Source organism: Rhinolophus hipposideros, assembly GCF_964194185.1.
Source record: "Rhinolophus hipposideros genome assembly, chromosome: 1".
Taxonomy (NCBI): Eukaryota; Metazoa; Chordata; class Mammalia; order Chiroptera; family Rhinolophidae; genus Rhinolophus; species Rhinolophus hipposideros.
The window spans coordinates 3286806-3304989 of record NC_138047.1 but is presented as its reverse complement, the minus strand read 5'-3'; the positions used below and the strand labels follow the sequence as shown (position 1 = coordinate 3304989).

General features: G+C 45.7%; 1 protein-coding gene across 10 annotated transcripts in view; it reads left to right on the top strand.

Moving 5' to 3' along the window:
• The first annotated feature begins 7726 nt into the window (after positions 1-7726).
• The window catches only part of WDR37 (WD repeat domain 37), a 47013-nt gene continuing 36555 nt past the window's right edge, over positions 7727-18184 (top strand). For 4 of the 10 annotated variants that reach the window (XM_081062487.1, XM_081062486.1, XM_081062483.1 and 1 more), the window contains exon 1: positions 8407-8573. The gene's annotated coding sequence lies outside the window, so the exon portion shown is untranslated. Of the gene's footprint in view, positions 7916-8406; positions 8574-8906; positions 9035-18184 lie in introns of those variants that run through there. The other 6 variants (XM_081062485.1, XM_081062482.1, XM_081062479.1 and 3 more) reach the window with 4 other exon arrangements.

The window sequence follows — 18184 nt, the reverse complement described above, 5'->3', positions numbered from 1 at the left end:
ACTTGTTTGAAGAAAGGAACTGGTGCCCTCTAATGAAATTCGTCTGCCAGGTTTGTTCTGCTTGCCCATCCTAAAGGAATTAGCAAAGTAACCCACTCTTATCTATCAGATCTGTTCCATTTGTCAGGCCAAAATGAATTTTATGATTAACCTCAAAGCCTTGTTACATTATGTCTTGGAACAAAGGAGTGATTTCAAAACCTGAAGTTTTAGGCTATGACTCTGTGTTTATTCCACCAGGGACCTCCCTGTCTACCTAGGGACATGCTAACTCTCCTGTATCAATCCCCCCTCTGAAGACAAAACCCTAACTGCCGTTAGGGGATAGGGGTGACGATGGCTCTGGCTACTTCAGGCTGAGGAGGGACGTAGAGAAAGACCAGCAGCTAGGGCTTGTCCAGAGGTCTATCTAAGGGTCCCCGGTAGATAAGCACATCCAGATGAGAAGTTTGTTGCTTTGGAGGCCGTTGTAGCCAACTAGTGAGTGGTCCACAAGCAGAGATACACCGTAGGCAGCAGCAAGAGATGATTCCTATAATAATGAATAACAGAAATATGAGAACGGCTTCTTTAAGTCCTGTTACTCTAGGAAGCCAGGAAATAAGGAAGGATAACTCTAAACCAAAGAATCTTGTTTTTACTTTAATATTGGAAACCTTTAATTAACTGTGAACTATCAGAGAGACTGAAACAGCATAACCCTTTAAACTTTTTTATATTCTTGATTGTGTTTGAGAAGTAGATAATCTATGGCAGCTTTGTTTGAGAACTGATATTCTGACCTGTCTCATGGCATGGATAGCCTGTGAGGTGGCGTTTAGGGATGTTGTTACTGAGTAAGCTATTTGACTATCTAGCCTTTTGTATGTCCTTTTCTATAAAAAAACTCTCATCAGTGAAGAGCGTCCAATCTGGGTTGTCTAGGGGTATTTTTTTGTACATCTATTTTAGCAGTATAGGCTTGTATTAAAACTTATTGGCAGTTAATTTTCCTCTGTCTCTGGGAGGAAGGTGGCGAGATTAAGGGTGGAGCAGGTCCCTATTTGAATTACAGGAGCTTTTAAGAGGGCCTGATGTTGTAGGAGGCGGCTATCAGTGAGCCTGTGACTCTTATTAGCATTTAAAAACCCCTGAATGTGGTGGGGGGCAAAAACAAAAATGGTTAAGTCTTGTCCCATGATGAGCTTGGTGGCTTTGGGAACTAGGATGGCAGTTGTAGCTATGGCCTGGAGGCAAGCTGGTCAGCCGCGTGTTAAGATGTCTAGTTTCTTACTTAAATAGTTTTTGAGTTCTTTTTAAGTTTAATTTTATATTTTCTTAGGTATAGACCAATGATAAGAAACAGGCTGAGTAAAATGAGCCCAAATCTGAGGGCTGTCTTTACAACCAAAGCAGTTTTCAGAGGAAAAAGGTCAAGAGTGAGCAGCTGAGACAGAATAAATGGCTTCTATAGCAATTAGGAAATTAATAGGCTTACCACGTCAGGGTCACCCACAGTTTTACCCCCTGTGATGAGAACAGCTTGGGAGCCACTGGGAACTTCAGGCCCAACAGTGATGACAGCCATTTTTGGGGAGAGAGCTGGTCCTTGCTCCCTTCAGAACAAGGGTACTCGCTCCTGTAGTGCCCTTTAGTCTGTATAGGGGGCGCAGCTGTTTTGGAGGATTAGGAATCCAGTGATCTGGGTTTGTAAATCAAGAGTAGGCTCTGTTATCTGGCGTGTTCTCTCTGGGGCATTTGGGGTGTCCTGAGGTGGCTTCAGCCCTGGGTTGTCTATAACCGTGGCCAAAAGTCTGGCCTGTCTCTGGTCTTGTGCTCTGGTCTCACTGTTCCTTTATTCCTTGTTTTTCTGTCTTGGCTGTTAAAGACATTTAAACAAATTCCTGGCCTTTTCTAGGATCTGAGCCTCTTAATCAGGGATGTAACAGTGGGTCAGAACCATTAGCATTCCCTGCCAGTTAGGGAAAAACATTAGGCTAAGTTTCCTTATATTGGCCTATACTGAGGAAAGCACATGAACTTTAGCAGTTTTATAATATAAAAATTTACTTAACTATTAGCAAAACTTAGTTTTTAGATTTAATTTTTGAGTAACCAAGGATCTTATTGAGAAACTATAAAACATAGAAAATTACTCTGGTGACATATATACTGACAACCAAAAGCAAGCAATTAGCACTTCCACCGTCAAACCCAGGAATATATTTGGCAATCTTTAAAAGCATAGGTTTTAGTAATAAAATATATTTATTAACAGATCTTAATTTCTCTTAACATTTGTGTGACAAGAAGTTAGAAATAGATGAACTTATGATGTACCTAATAATTAACACCTCAGTGTTTTGTTATTTTATTATTTATCTTTTTTTTAAAGATTTTACTGGGCAAGGGGAACAGGACTTTATTGGGGAACAGTGTGTACTTCCAGGACTTTTTCCAAATCAAGTTGTTGTCTTTTCAAGCTTAGTTGTGGAGGGTGCCGTTCATCTTCAAGTTGTCCTTTCAGTCTTAGTTGTGGAGGGCGCAGCTCAACTGCAGGTCCAGTTGCCATTGCTAGTTGCAGGGGGCGCAGCCCACCATCCCTTGTGGAAGTCAAACTGGCAACCTTGTGGTTGAGAGGACGCGCTCCAACCAACTGAGCCATCCGGGAGGCAGCTCAGCTCAAGGTGCCGTGTTCAATCTTAGTTGCAGGGGGTGCTGCCCACCATCCCTTGCAGGACTCCAGGAATTGAACTGGCAGCCTTGTGGTTGAGAGCCCACTGGCACATGTGGGAATCGAACCGGCAGCCTTCAGAGTTAGGAGCATGGAGGTCCAAATGCCTGAGCTACCAGGCCGGCCCCTCTTTTGAAAAACCTAGATATTTAAGCTATTTTCTTGATAAATTCAGTAACAGAGGTATTATGACTTTAGTATTTTGGGACTCCAATCTAAAGGCTATTTCCCTTATGATGAATCTCACTGTGGGTGGTCTTAAGACTTTGAGCGGCGGAGTAAGGGCGCTGAAGGGAACTTGTTTGTAGAAGGGAACTGGCGCCTTCTAATGCAATTCATCTACCAGGTTTGTTCTGCTTGCCCATCCTAAAGGAATTAGCAAAGTAACCCACTCTTATCTATCAGATCTGCTCCATTTGTCAGGCCAAAATGAATTTTATGATTAACCTCAAGTCCTTGTTACATTATGTCCTGGAGCCAAGGGGTTATTTCAAAACCTGAAGTTTTAGGATATGGCTCTTTTGTTTATTCCACCAGAGACCTCCCTGTCTACCTAGGGACATGCTAACTCTCCTGTATCACCCCCACCGGTTGTATTTTTGTCGGCACATATGAAAATCAGCCTTGGGCTTTGGAATGCCTAGGTAATTGGAGACAAAATGAACAGCGCCTTCTGGGCCACTTGACATCCCCTTTTACTATTCTCGAAACTGGCAGGCTTTTCAGATGAGGATAACTGCTTTCTTAGAATCGTGGGCTCATGGATGGCCTTGGCTCTGCTCAGACACCATGGTGCCAAACCAGAACCATTGACACAACAGCCTGGCCAGCCGCTAGTGCCACCAGTCCTCAACGTTAAATGCCCCAGCTGGAGACCCCAGGACTCCACAGCCTTATATCATTTCCCTGCAATTCAAGGCGGGCTTTGTGCCGTCACTAATACCTCCTGCTGTCCAGGACAAGACGTCTCAACAAGTAAAATTAGAGACATCCACGGTATTCACATTAGCTAAATCTTTAAAGGGACCTTCCAGCTTCACCCCGGGATGGCTTAACATTAAATTCCCTGATATTTTTAACTGGCTCCCTTTAGGACTGGAGCTCTTCTGCATTCGGGGTTACAAGTTATACTGTTGATTGTTTTAATTTGTGCCTATTGCTTGTGTTCAAATTACTTATCTGAATCTCTGGCTGCTGTGCTCCTCAGAGAGCCAAAACCCACCATCAAGCCTGCTGCCGAGGAAACGTAAAGCTCTGCCTGAAGCCTAGACCCTGCTTCCCTGGGGCCTCCTTGTTGCTCCCATGCAGCCTCAAGACACAGCGTGCCTCCAACAGAAGATATTAACTAATCATGGTATTCCCCCTCCAACGGACATGATGGACCCAGAGCAGACCAGTGGTCACTCCTGCCCTACCATAGGACGACAATCATACGAAACAGGTTTGGTCACTGATGCTTTCTGAATCTGACCGGTCATCACCCAAAGGGGGGATGATAATGGAAAAAATAAAATGCAGTGAGCATTGCTAAGACAGTCACTTAGAATAGTCAGGAGCTGTTACGGCAGTGGGACCTCTGCACAGCTGTGCCTCAGTGCCCACAGCGGCTGTTAGGCTGCTAAAGTCAGCTCAAGGCCGAGCCATAAACATCCAGGAACAACTGTTGCATGGACAATATGGATTTGACCTCCTCTTTGTAGTTTTCACCCTGTTTGCATATTGCACTAACCAGACCTGTGAAGCTAGCAGCAGTCCTTCATTTGCATGAAAGACTTATACCTTGTGATTTTTGTCTTTACAAACCCTGCCTTTCTTTGTTCTCTCCAGAGCGCATTTTGGTTTGCCTATCCACACCTGCGTGTCTCACTTTGGAGTCCTGTAAGTTCCCAAATAAACTTTTAAATTATTTTACAGTTTCAGATCTTTATTGGTAGACAGTATTATGCAATTAATTTTGAACTCATGAAGCTCCTGGAGGATTGGAAATGCCGTGGTGCCTTGACCACTGTAAGAAATTCTGGTGCAGTAGGAACCCCATGGAACGTAGAGGACCTACTTAGCTCCTGTGTGGGCTCCGTTACTTGGTGCTGAGAACTGTTGGGCTGGAATTCCGGGCCCCATGACCTCCATCCCTGAGAGGAGAAGCTCAGTGGGTCTTTAAGTTCCCTTCCAGTTTAAGTCTGCCTGCATTGTTTACTGTGCGAGGAACTTTTTACATGCACTGTTTTACTTTATCCTTACACGTAAGTGGTATCTGCATTTATGTGAAGAAACTGAAGTTCAGAGATGACTTACATGTCTTTCCTGTTCCCTCTCATAATTAAGCTCAGGTGACCAAACGTTCTGTATTTGCATCCCACAGTATTTGCGTTCCAATGCTCTACTTTGAAGACTCTAAGTTATGCAAAATGTTGACACCAGGATGGGGACAATGACGTCCCCTTCAGGAAATCTTTGTGTGTAATCCTGATTGAGATGGAGAAACAGCAGAATTCAGAACGCACAGCAGAGGCGGTCCATGGGGTATGCTTAGGACTATTTACAAGATTCAGAGTCAGACAGTTGTTTGGTTTTAAGGTGTTCTGCTTCTTATTATAACAGAGTTCACTCCAGAGCTGTTTGAGTATTTGGCTTCCATATGGTTAATATTAACAAGAGAAGAAACAGGAGTTAGTTTTTACTCTGTGACCTTGGGATGGTTATTACTCATAGTGGAGCGCCTCTTCCTTAAAATAAGCTGTCGTGAGGGGTACCCTGCTCACTGCACCATGTGTTGTGCGGAGCGGCCTGCGGGGTCTCAACTCCCGCTCCCCACATAAGAACGCAGGACACGGTGAGGCCAAAAAGGAACACCCACAGAGCCATAGGTAGGGGAGCCATACCACTATACTCTCGCTGGAGGCTGGGTTGGAGACACAGGAAGCAAACATACGCCTGCACCCCAACGAGGGGTCTTCCTGCACCAGTCTCGCTTGCTAGCTCAGCCACCATCTTCTTGCTAGCCCCCCATTTTCTGCTAGCGTAGCCATAGCAGTTATATTAGTGGCCAATGGCTCACTGGTTACAGCTGACGGCCAACTAGCCACAGCTGATGGCCATCCAATCACAGTTGATGGTCATCTACTACCGAGTGAGCACCTTTCCAAGTGTGACCGAGAGCCTGGAAACTGCACTCCTGGCTCTGTCCCCACACCAACCAAGCCACCAGCAAGAATATAGTGGTATGACTCCCCTATCTATGGCTCCGTGGGTGTCCCTTTTTGGACTCACCATATCCTGCGTTCTTATGTGGGGAGCGGGAGCTGAGACCCCGGATGACACCCTGCATGACAGTAGCTTTTTGAATTTTGCAGTTATTTTAACATTCTCATGTTTGATTACAATTCAACTTAGAATAATTTCTACTTTAGAATTGTTTTGATGATTACAGAAATTACCAAATATTAGAGTGCCTGGCACCCAGTAGGCCCTCCAAGTGGCGATTCCTTTCCCTTCTTGGTTTTGTGACGTCTCATTACGCACTCATTTATTGACTTTTGGGGAATCCTAAATATAGCAAAGAAAAATTACCTCAATTAACAATATCCTATTTTTTTTCTTTGTCTGATTTATTTCATTTAGCATAATGCCCTCAAGTACCATACGTATAATTGCCACTGGCAAGATTTCTTTCTTTTCATGGCTGAATAATATTCCATTTTATAAATATAGATATATATAGGCATATATATTTCACATTTTATATATTCCACTATAGATAGAACAATATCCTGTTTCATGGAGACTGTGGATACTGTGTTGCAAAATAAAACCACATATTAAGCATGTGAATTAGTTGAAGATGATACTGTGGTTCACAAAGCTGTTAGTGACCATGCCCAGCAAAATGCCTTGTGCACATTAGGTGCTAAATAAAATGTTACTTGCATGTTAGCTGTAAGGGTGAAATTCAGGGAATCAGTAATGCAGTTAGACTTAACTAGTTGGCAGTGTGACTCACCACATAGCTCACTATCTAGCCACCTGTAATTAGACCTAGTTTGTTTGCTGTTTGATCCATCCTGATATTCATCTGTTTTCTCTTTGCTTCTCTCAATGATTAACTGAAGAACCCTGCTTTGTTCCCTTTCTCAAGGCTACCCATACCTCATTAATTAACAGCATCCTGAAAAGAGCAATTTCTTAATCCTCAGGTGCCAGGACACTGGACCCTGGGCCCCAACTGACAACTCCCCTGCAGTTCTTACTGGTCACACATTCAAGTCCCAGGCCAGAGATAACATCATCTTCAAACAGACCAGACCGAGAAACCAATCAAAGCTGCCTGACCAACTCCCCTGTCCTATGTAAGAAAAAGCTAACCTGAAGTTAGATGCAGCTGTCCCTACCAGACTCTGCTGTGGCGACAATGCTGTCCCCCGCGCTCCCCAATGCTGCTGTTTCTCCCAGTACCTGAGTGCTCGATGCAGCCATCATCATTGGACGCTGCCATGGGCATTTTCTCTCTGCCCTAACTTGAATAAAAACTTCCTTTGCTCTCCCACTTTGTAGAGTCTGTGAATGTTTTCACCTTTTGTAAAGGACCAGGGGTTAATTCCACGCTACGACATTTGCCACAATCTCCAAGTGTGAAAGTCTCAGCCTTACAGAATTGTTTCCAATGATAAGCTTTTATTATACTTAATGAAGGAATAACTTCAGGTTTTATTCTACATGCTTTTTGGTTATTTGGGTCCCCAAATACGTTACATGTGCAATAGTATTCGAATGCTGAGCTTTATTTTTTTAAAGGAAGGCGCACGAAAGGTGATCCGCATGGGACAAAAATGGTTCCATGCTTCTGATCACTGCAGGGAAGATTCTCCAGCCCCGCCGCAGCCAGACTCCTCTATCCGCAGATTTCCAGCCCAGATGAAAGACAAGAGGCCGTTCAGGCCCTCCTTTCGCAGCGAGCAGCTGACTTCGTCTTTCTGGTTAGCCAATGGTGAAGAGACTTCCGAAAGGACACTGGCTGAGTCACCTTCTGCAGATAAGCTGAAATATTAATAGCTCTACCTCGGCCGGGCTCCGAGCTGCAGCCAGCCTGTCTCCCAACCTCCGCCCGCCGCCAAGACGGGAGCGCGGCGCCGGCCACGAGCCCAGGGGCTCGCAGGACGCCGCACGTGAGCATGTGGGCCCGGGGCGCCCGCACGACCCGCCGCGGTGAGTACCTGCGGCGTCCCACCCCAGAGCCTCCGGGACCGCGCCGGGCGTCCTCAGAGGAGAGCCGAGCTGGAGCCGAGGACGAGGGCCCAGTGGTCACGGGGGAAGAGGAACACCATCGGGAGTCCGCCCGCTCCGCGACCGGCTCAAAGCTCCACTGCGAGCCCAGGCCGCAGTGGCGCGGGCGGACCCACGGGCCTTCCGGCGCAGGTCAGAGGCTCACAAGGAACTTCCGGCGCTGGGCGGAATTTCTGGCGCCGGCGGAGACCGAGGTGACTTCCGATGAGGGGCGGAGCCTGGATGGGACTTCCGACGGTTCGGGCGCGGCTGGGTGGGACTTCTGGCGGCCCGGGAAGTTGAGCTAAGCGGGACTTCCGGCGTTGCGGGCGCGGCCGGTTGGGACTTCCGGGGGCCCGGGAGTTGGCAGGGCGGGCCGCCAGGCGGGACTTCCGGTAGTCTGGGCCGAGATAGTGGCCGGGACTTCCGGTGACACCGGAAGTGCGGGTTGTGAGGCTGCCGGGTAGTGGGGCCGCGTCAGGGCTGAGAATCTGTGACCTGCGCCTCAACGTGTGTTCCGGGCGTCGTGAGACTGGGAGGCGACGGGCGGCAGCGCACCACCCGGCTGGCTAGTGAGGTGGGCTCGGCGGCGGAGCGACCGGTGAGTGCCGGGCCGCCATCTTCCTTCCGGGACCGGCTGCCCGGGTGTCGGCGGCAGTGGCCTCGCCCTGGGTGGGAGCGTGCTTGTGGGGGGCCAGCCTTCCCGAGCTCAAGGCGTCTCGTGGAGATCGACCCCACACCACCGCGCCCGCCCGGCGCGCGCTCCATCCCCGCCGCCGACGAGGGCCGGGCGGGTGTGGAGAGCTCCGAAGAGATGCCTGGCCTTCCGGCGCCCCGGGCGTCGGTTAGGGTAGTCTTTCCAGGGGACACGCGCCCCCACGGCACGCGCGGCGTGGGCGGGTGACGAGAAGCCTGGCGAGCCGGCTGCCCACTGCGCCCCTCGGCCCGGCACGGGGATGCTGGTCCGGAAGTTGCCGTGGTTAGGTTTCAGCCGGCGCCCCGTGAGCCCAGTGCGTTGGTCTGGACGTTTGACCTTAGAAGCGTCCCCGGAATTACCTGCCTGTGAGTAAACTGTGCCGGAGGGGACGTGCACCCCGGGTCCCGCCTTCTCGGCCCCCCGGAGCAGCCCTGCGGAGCAGCCCTGCTCGCGCCCTTCGCTGTCCCCGGCATCTCCGGTCAAGTTTTGGGCTGCCAGGCCAGGCCGTGTGCGGTGTCTGGCCGGTGACCGTTATCCCTCATTTCTGTCAGGACTGTCCCCGGGGACAGGCGGATCGTGACCCAGGGCCACATCCAGTGACAGCGGTGCGACCTTGAGCGAGGAACTTCCCGGTTCCATTCCTAGCCGCGTTTGTTTGTGAGAAGGTTCTCGTGTAACACGCGTCCCGCATTCTGGCAAAACCCTCGCACAGCCCGTCTTTGCGAAGTGTGCTCGCTTCCTTCCTCCCTGCTCCTCTCGCAGACCTCGTTCCTGAGTGCCGTTGTCCGACTGTCGCCCTCGCCTTGCCTGTGCCTTGAGTACCAGCCCGCATTTCTCTCCCCACTGGGTGATACTGAGAGCTCTCTGAATTGTCGTCTTGGTTTCGCTAAGGGCACGATTTTACATTAAATTTCATCCTAGATTTTGAGCTCATTCTCTGAACTATGCAAATCTTTAAAAAATCGTGGTTATTTTCCTTTTGGTGATGTCCCCAGGTCAGTGCCATTCACAGGATTGATGAGCTTGTGTTCTGCGCCTTCAGCTAGATGTCAGTGACAAAACATTTTCAGCAGGTTAAGACTGGTGACAGCTTTCTAGGTTGCCTCTCCGCTGATACTGCCCAGCTGTTGAATTCACTAAGTGCTTTCACAATAAAGTGTTATTAAAAATTCACTGGGCTTCTGTGGGAATCCAGTCAAATATATATATATATTTTTTTTTTCAAATACATTTTTTAGTGCCCATGCAGATTATATTCTTCAGTCATTCTTTTTTTAAATTTATATTTCTATTGGGGAGTATTGGGAAACGACGTATTTCTCCAGGGCCCATCAGCTCCAAGTCGTTGCCCTTCAGTCTAGGTGTGGAGGGCGCAGCTCAGCTCAGCTCCAAGTCCATTCGCCGTTTTCAACCTTTAGTTGCGGGGGGGTGGGGGGGGCACAGCCCACCATCCCATGCGGGGATCAAACCGGCAACGTTGTTGTTGAGAGCTCGTGCTCTAACCTACTGAGCCATGCGGCCGCCCCCTGCGTATGATTCACATTCATGAAATGAACTCATTAAACAAGTTTTTCTCTTGCTAAAAGAAAACTGTTTAAAAATCCTACTGGTATGAAATTCTGAGGGATGTTTTGTCTGTAGAGGGTGATGTGGCAGCATGTGCCAAGGGCAGTTTATATTAAATCTATTTAACTGAATGATAGGATAAGGACGTTAGATTTTTGGAGGAGAGTATACTTTATTGAAAATAAATGTTTTAAAAACCCAGTAGGACTTTTTATTCATATAAAACTGTTTAATGTGATATAAACACTGGTTTATAGTGTTGGGTTAGTAAGAAAATTTTGAAGGAAAATAATTACCTTTTAGAATTTCAGGTTTTTATTGTAGTATTTAGGTGAGACAGTGCGTAGCAGTGAAAGTGGCTGAGTTTTAGAGTGAAGAATTTTCTTTCTCTTCATAGTTCTATGACCCGTTTACTAAAGTTTGCCTATTGGATACTTGGAAACTACGTGACATGGATATGGGGAGCATCAGTGACTTTTTCTGATGCATTTGAGTCTCACAGCAGCCTTCTGTAGGAACCTCCCCCCACCTCCGTGTGTCCCTTAGTTCTTTCTGTCTGCACTCCTTCTGCCCCAGCCTACATTCCACGCTACGTCACGTAATAGTCCTTTTACAGACACCTGCAGCTTCCTTGCCCCTTTTCATGATGTCAACCTGAAAAAACCCTTAAGTCGTTATCAGACATTTAATTAAGCTCTATACTAACTGACCCATGGTGTGAAGGGAACCAATAGATGCTTTATAGGGCCAAGGGCTGGGTCTGCATGAATGGGCTGGTGGGAAAGGAAGTGATGCTGGCTCCAGTGACGCCTGCTGGGTTGAAGGTGTAGGACGGGAAAGGAGAGACGAGTAAGATTTAAAACACGTTTCAGAAAAAAAATTGTGACAGGAGATTAGCAACAGAAAAAAAGTAATTTAAGAGAGGTTAGAGTGGAGCCCACAGAGGTAATTTTGGAAGAATGCTTGAGGCAGAACTTGAATTAGCCAGGTAATCTTTGTGTTAATGCAGTGTATGGCAGAGGCATTGTGAACCCATCTTTGAGCTAGGACTTCATGGAGTTTAGAAAGTTACAAAACAGTAAAACCACTCAGTATGGAAAACCTCCATTTGATGCCACGTTTGGGGGAACCAAAACCTCTACCAGATTTATAATTTATAATAGTTTAGAATGTATACTTGGTTGGAAATCGATCAATGGGGATAAATGACCAGTGTGTGGACTATTTTGTGAAGTGACGAAGGCAAGCAAAACCCAGAAAACACTTGGGTGGTGGAAATGAAGGAGGGCTTAAAGGATCAGTGAAAGCCAGAAGGTGGGGTTATAAAATTAGTTGTGAAGAAGGCTGCTGATTTCCTAGTGAAGGTGCAGTGGCTGGAAAGGCCAGAGGTATGAGGTTAAGGGAGAACATCAACTGAGGTTAAATGAAGGTTGGTAGCAGTGTGTGCGTACGGTGTGACCAACTTGTAGACATGTGGGGCTGTGCACTAGCTATCCAGTTCACACTCAGAACGCTTCTGCTGCTGAAGTTCTTAAGACAGGAAAGAGAAGCCGGTTACAGTGATAATTTGCTTAAGTGTCTAAATGATAGAGTCTCCTTATTTCTTCAAGGCCCGTCAGGACAGCTTTCACAGAGTTCTGATGTTTTCATTCCTTTCCGAAACATACCTTATAAACTGCAAGGGAACTATGGTAAGTTGCTCTAATGATTTTGGCAACTGAGATGCTTTATGAAGTTAATACGAGTAATCACTAAAAAAGAGAGGTATAGCCACCTTCCTCTATTTTCATGAAGAATATAATTTTTGGAGAAGATTCCATTAAGTCAGTTTGATTTCTTGGCTGTTTTATATATAGCACAGTTTTAAAATGTTTTCATTAAAAAAATTTATTGAAATACTCTTCAGTGGGGGTCACATGAATTGTTTAACAATATAGATTTGTTAGTCAGATTTATCAAATTTAGTATCAGTAGAATCTTTGTTTTCTGCATAAAATTCTACCAATTACACATTCTGGCATTGTGAGTTTTTAGTTATGCTTTTATTTCAACCATCTCTAATTTCTATAGCTCAAAATTTTCAGATCTGAATTTTATCAAAAGATTTGTTTTGTCATTTTTCAGTCAAAAATAATGTTTCCATATGTCACTTAAGGGACTGTCAGTTTTATTTTGTTTCCTGTTTCACCAGTAATATTCATTATAAGCTTTTTTGTTCCTTCTTGAAAAGGAGTAGTAGGATAAGGCTTTGGACCTGGAGGCATGATGTGGTCAGAATGCCCGTCTTTATGTTGAATGTAGACTTCTGCCAGGTTTATAAATACAGCCCAGTGCTCTTCATCTCCAGACCTGCACACCTCCTGCCTCCTTGTGTTTTACATCCTTGGAGGCATCGCGAGCACAGTACATTCAGTGTTTAGTTCTCGATGTCTTCTCTGAATCTGCTGCCACCTGTCAGTGCCTGACTGCCGTTTCACCTACCATTTCCTCAGGAGTGAGGGTTCTCCTGGACACCACTCTTCCCTGCCTGCTCCCCTACCTCCAAATCCGTTCATATGCCCTGCAGGCTTAGCTGTCTTCATTTATTGCCTAGACGACTTCAGTAACTGCCCCATTCCTAGTCACTGACTTCCCATGTATTTTTCACACAGCAGCCACACTGATTGTTAATGCAAATCTAGTGTCACTTGTGTGCTTAAAACGTTTAAACAGGTTCGTTTTTATTTTAGAGTAAACCCCAAATATAAAAGAACAGAATCTAAGCCCATCTCCCACTTGTCTTGCACGATTCCCCATTTTCAACATGATGTAGCCACATTGCCTGTTTCTAATATCTCTGACAACAGTATCATTCCCAGCTCAGGACTTTGGCACATGCTAGGAACCCCCCTCCGTTTTCCACATGGTCGCTTACTAAGTCTTCAGTCTCAATTTAAATGCCAGTTTCTCAAAATGACATTCCTGATTCTAGCTAATATCTGGTCTCCTTATAATATGGCGTCTCTCTTTCACAGTACTCATCATAATTTATGATTTCTGTAATAAGTTGTGAGATTCTGATTTTAATGCCTATCTTAAAACTCAGCTCTAAGCAACCTGGAGGTAGGAGCCACTATTGCATTCCCAGTACCTAGCCCAGCCACGAACCTGACACATCTCTGATGAATGCCTTGGTGAAATGAGTGCTTTGAAGATGACAAAACTAAGCCTTAGGAAGGTGTCTCCAAGTGCCTTGAGCAAGGTTACACAGCTAGTCAGGCAGGGGAGATATGGTCACTCATTCACTTACACATTCATAAACCATGTGAGGATGTATTCATGTCAAGCCACATAGTAGGCCCTACAAATACAGGAGTGAACCCGCGTGGTGGTGGTGGCACAGTGGGGGCAGATTCATGGAGTGAGAAAACCACAATGAAGGTCTAAGTACAGACATGGCAAGGACCATCAAGTGCTGTGACTAGTAGTGGTCAGGCGAAGCCAGCCTTTTCAAGGACGTGACATTTAAACTGAGGCTTTATGATGAAAAGAACCAATCCTTTGGAGAGTGGGGGAGGGGACTCAAGTTTGTAGAACCATGGAAGTCATGTTCTTAACCACTGAGCTCTTATGGATTTCTTCTGAGCTGGGTGTTTAACTTAATTGGATTATTTATATCCATTTTATTCCACTAAATATTTGAAGCGACAAATCCATATAGTTCCATTTACTGGTACTTTTTAGGGAAGCAGAATGTTACAGTGTATAGCCAAATTTGCAAGTGAAATAAGGTGTGATGGATTCAAGAGTGCTACAAATCCTTTCTCATTCTCCCATCCAGAGGTTAAGTCTAGCCTCCACTTGAGTCTGGGTTGGCCTTGTGACTGGCTTTGACAAATAACATAAAAAAAGTGAGGGCAGTGAGAGGTTGAAACAAACAAGAATTTAAGTGTCCTTTTTTATAGATTTGAGAATTAAATTTTGTGTACAAAATGCTACACAAAATAAATGGTGATTTTAATTAATTAATGGATTTCAAAATTTTAACCCTAAACACAGAACTAGTCGGCCAATTTGAATGTTTTGTGTGTGTGTGGGTGTGTGTGTGTTTGTGTGTGTTTCACTTACTAGGTCACCAGTTTGTTGTAAAAGGGCATAACTCAGGAACTTTCTCAGATGGGAGAGATGCACAGGGCCAGGCGTGGGGCAACCACGCCCTCCAGTGCACCACTCTTCCTGGATCCCCCGTGTTCACCAACCTGGAAGTCTTTCAGTGTGTATAAAGCAAGACTTCCTTGTTTCCATTTTAAAACAAGGCATACAATTTGAGACACTAGGCGATCTCTGGCTTTGAACTTTCGGGAAGACGGAGAAGGTGTACTTTTCCTATGCTCTTAGTCACAGCCAAAAACACTGGACATTATGTATCAAATACAAGACTGAAAGGTGGAGCGGGTAAAGTAGACTGGGTTTGTCGGGACCTGAGAAATGGCACAGAGCTGAGTTCCATGGGTTTTCTTTGTGCCTCCAGACTGGGCTTAGAGAAGCCAATACCTAGCAATACCAAGAGGCTCAGACAAAAAGCCCCCAGAAAAGCCTGTTCTCTGGCCAAAAGACCATGAGAGGGACAGCCTGCCAGACAGAGCACTTAGAACACTGCAGCCCCCACCACCTTCACCTTTGCTGTCAAAGGTCGGATGGCCAATCTAGACTTCCTCTCTCCAGACTGTATAGTGGTGACACTGCTGATGATATCAGAGAAGACCGGGTGGGGGATGGGGGTCTTGTTTCTGCTGGGAGATAGCAAAGCACACGCACCCCTCTTCCTGCTGAGGTGGCCTCAGGGGAAACCTAGTGGAGAGAGCTGGGAATTTCACTGCTGCCCAGTGCTAGTGAGGCTGTAGGGTGCAGTAGCGAGGACCCATGCCCCAGCAAGGGTGGGATGAGTGGAGATCAAGTGACAGACTGAACTCACCCACCCAGGGTCAATGGAGGCTGAGTAGGGAGCCCTAACTTCCACCTCTACTTTCCATACCCACTCGGCAGAAACAAGGTAGCGCCCTTCTTTGCCTGCTGGGGCAGTGTCATCAGAGGCCTGCTATAATAGAATATTGAAGTCACACCCCAAGTCTGGTAACAATACCCAAAATGCTGAGGCTTCAATTGAAAATCACATCACATGAAGAACTAGGACAATCTTTTTTTTTTTTTTTTTAAGATTCTATTGGGGAAGGGGAATAGGACTTTTATTGGGGAACAGTGTGTACTTTCAGGACTTTGTTTTTTTTCCAAGTCAAGTGTCCTTTCAATCTTAGTTGTGGAGGGCGCAGCTCAGCTCCAGGTCCAGTTGCCGTTTATAGTTGCAGGGGGCACAGCCCACCATCCCGCCCATCCCTTGCTGGAGTTGAACCTGCAACCTTGTGGAGATGTTTTCCAACCAACTGAGCCATCCGGGAGCTCAGTGGCAGCTCAGCTCAAGGTGCCGTGTTCAATCTTAGTTGCAGGGGGCCGAGCCCACCATCCCTTGGGGGATTCGAGGAATTGAACCGGCAACCTTGTGGTTGAGAGCCCACTGGCCCATGTGGGAATCCAACCGGCAGCCTTCGGAGTTAGGAGCATGGAGCTCTAACCACCCGAGCCCCTGAGCCGGTCCAGAACTAGGATGGTCTTGAGATGAGAAGACAACTGACAGCAACACAGAGATGACACAGATGTTAGAATTATTTAACAAGGATTTTAAAGCAGCCATCAATTTAAGAATATTTTAATGAGCAATCACCACCATTTAAATAAAATCTCAGGGAGAGGGCCGGCCTGGTGGCTCGGGCAGTTGGAGCTCCATGCTCCTAACTCCGAAGGCTGCCAGTTCGATTCCCACATGGGCCAGTGGGCTCTCAACCACAAGGTTGCCAGTTCGGCTCCTCGAGTACCGCAAGGGATGGTGGGCTGTGCCCCATGCAACTAAGATTGAACACAGCACCTTGAGCTGAGCTGCCGCTGAGCTCCCAGATGGCTCAGTTGGTTGGAGTGCGTCCTCTCAACCACAGGGTTGCCGGTTGGACTCCCACAAGGGATGGTGGGCTGCGCCCCCTGCAGCTGGCAACGGCACCTGGACCTGGAGTTGAGCTGCGCCCTCCACAACTAAGACTGAAAGGACAACAACTTGACTTGGAAAAAAGTCCTGGAAGTACACACTGTTCCCCAATAAAGTCCTATACCCCTTCCCCAATAAAAAAATCTTAAAAAAAAAAAATCTCAGGAATAAAATACAGGATATAAAAAAGAAGAAACATGGAAATTTCATAACTGAAAAGTACAATAAATGAAATAAAAACCCCACTGGATGGTTTAACAGCAGAATGAGGGGGCAGAGGAAAGAATCAGTGAACTTGAAGATAGAACAGTAGAAATCACCCTGTCTGAATCACTCAATCTGAATAACAGAAAACAGACTGGAAAAAAATAACCTGGGGCCTGTGGGTGTTGAAAAAAAGACTGTCACTCTTGTCATCAGAATTCCAGAAAGGAGAAAGACAGTAGAGCTGAAAGTGTATTTGAAGAAATACTGGCTGAATATTTCCTAAATTTGATAAGTCATAAGCCTACAGATTTGAGAAACTTAGTGAAACCCAGACAGGATAAGCTGAAAGAGATGCAGTGCCAAGACACATCGGAGTTAAACTTCTGAAAACTAAAGACAGAAAGCAGTGAGAGAGAAATGTCACTCTACCTGTAGTAGAAAGACAATTTGAAGGACAGTGGATTTCTCATCAGAAACCACAAAGAGCAGGAAGTGGCACATTTTGTAAATGCTGATAGAAAAGAGCAGTCAACTCAGAATTCTATATAAAGTGACAACATCACATGATTCGTCCCCAGGTAGGTACATGATTCGTACTTACCCTAAAATAATAGGTAGAGGAAGTTCTCTAAACAGAAAGGAAATGACAGGGATGTGGGAACACTAAGAAGGGACAATGAACAATGGAAAGAGCAAACATTGGTAAATTCAACATAAATTCAATAGACATCCCTTCTCTACCTTATGTCTGAAGGTTGAAGCATAACTGATGTGGTTCTCTCTGTATGTAGAGGAAATATTTAAGATGATGATGTTAGAAATGGAGGACGGAGGGACATAGAGGAAGATAAGGTTTCTACACTTTACCACGAACTGGTAAAATGATAATCAGTAGACTGATAAGTTGTGAAAATACAAGGTAATACCTAGAGCAACCACTAAAAAAGTTGCACAAAAGAGAGAGGAGGGGTGGCCAGATGGCTCAGTTGGTTAGAGTTCGAACTCTGAACAACGGGGTTGCTGGTTCAATTCCCACATGGGCCAGAGAGCTGTGCCCTCCACAACTAGACTGAAGGACAACAACTTGGAACTGATGGGCCCTAGAGAAACACACTGTTCCTCAATATTCCCCAATAAAACTTTAAAAAAAAAAAAAAAAAAAAAAAAAGAGAGAGGAGACTCGAACTGCACTATAGATAAATCCAAATGAAATTCTAAAAAAATTTCAGGTAATGCACAAGAATTTAGAGAAAAGAAAATAAAGTGAGAGAACAAGCAGTGAATGATGCACCATGATTAAGTGGGGCTTATTCAATGGGTAAACTGATATGATCACATATATTACATGATATCAGTGTAACTGACCTGTTAACAGGCTAAAAAGGAAAAGCTGCATGTCATATTAAGTGATACAGAAAAAAGCATGACAGAATTCAAGATTAATTTTTGAAACATTCAGAAAATGAACAATAGAGGGGACCTTTTTTGAGAAACAGTGTTTACAAAAAACATACAGCTAACGTCTGGTGAAAGATAACATTTTTACCTTGAGATCAGACTAAAGCAAGGATCTTTGTTGTCACTATTGTAATTCAGTGTATTACTAGAATTTCTAGCCAGATCAGTAAGATAAGAAAAGGAAATGCAAACGGCCTAAAGGCATACAGAT